The 1,209-nt window shown below is 55.7% G+C and overlaps 1 long non-coding RNA gene across 1 annotated transcript; it reads left to right on the plus strand.

Annotated features, from left to right (window-relative positions):
* Positions 1 to 356: 356 nt before the first annotated feature.
* LOC102502921 (uncharacterized) lies at positions 357 to 1,127 on the plus strand. The gene is made up of 3 exons (XR_334451.1): positions 357 to 390; positions 764 to 885; positions 1,078 to 1,127. It is a non-coding gene; the product is annotated as an uncharacterized LOC102502921 (long non-coding RNA).
* Positions 1,128 to 1,209: the final 82 nt, after the last annotated feature.

Below are 1,209 nucleotides of genomic sequence, written 5' to 3' on the forward strand. Positions count from 1 at the left end.
CCCATGCCCTATAGTGAAATCCTCTCAAAAAAAAAAAAAAAAAAAAAGAAAACCTCTGAGAGGTGACTTGGGAGACTAACGAGGTCAGGTCCCTCAAAGTCAGGGAACATCTCAGGTGGGAAGCTGTCACTGCCTTCCTGCCTGAAGTGTCAGTGTGTCATCAAACCCTTGGGGATGGGTCCCTGGTCCTCAGGGAGTGGGGGTCTAGAGGTCCCTGAGCCTCAGCACTCTACCCTTCATCTCCAGAGTCTGACCCAGGTCCATGTCTGGGTCTGTGTCCATGACCCTCAGGGAGAAAGGGGTGGGGTCTAGGTGTGGGCTGGGGTCTTCCTGATGCAGCGGCCATCTGCCTTGCAGGGGAATGTCATTAACCTCCAGAAGAAGGTGAAGGTGAGCCACTGTGGGCCTCACTGTGAGAGGGTGGACAGTGGAAATCAGGAAGCCCTGGACAGGACTCTCTAGGACCCCTCCTTGCAGCTTAGATGTATTTGAGAGTTTTCTATACAGAGAAGGTTCAACTCCCTGCATGGGTACAAATGGGACGGGAATCAAGGCCAACTTCCTGGAGGATGGGGTGTTTGAAGTCAACTCTGATGATAAGCTGAGGCCAAGATAGTACTGTAGAGACAAAGGGAGAGCCTCGGAAAAAAGGTCTCAGAAAAGGGTCCCCTCCCCTCTCTGAGAATTCTCCAGAAGGCCCCTTCAGCCTCCTCACTCCAGCTCCTGTCAGCGTCCTACTTCCTGCTTGTTCCTCCCACTCTAGGAATTCAGAGTCTTGAGTGAAATTCAGCTCCTCCGGGAGGCTGCAGATAAATTCCATATTCAGCCCCAGGACCAGTTTTGGGCTTTGTTTCAGGCCGTGGAGCAGCTCAGTGAGAATGAGAGGTGAGACCTGGGGAGGACTCCGAAGGGGCGGGGGGATCCTCTCTATGGCGCCCAGTTTCACACAGCCTGTGACCTTAGCTCCCTGGGCAAAGCCAGTCCCCATTGCTCTGTGAGAGCTGGGACACCAGGACCCTGGCAGAGAAGGCTGAGGTGAGGCTCCTGGTGGACACCAGCAGCCACTCTGCCTTTCAGCTACACCCTGTCCTGCCAGCTGGAGCCCCTACCCACCCCCCACTCCCGCCCCGCTTGGTGGACTGCATGGCTGAGGATAGGCTGAGGGGACATGGACGGCCGAAGGAGAGTCTGCTGCTCCCCTGCGGTGTG

This window comes from Tupaia chinensis, unplaced genomic scaffold, assembly GCF_000334495.1.
Source record: "Tupaia chinensis unplaced genomic scaffold, TupChi_1.0 Scaffold000218_1, whole genome shotgun sequence".
Taxonomy (NCBI): Eukaryota; Metazoa; Chordata; class Mammalia; order Scandentia; family Tupaiidae; genus Tupaia; species Tupaia belangeri.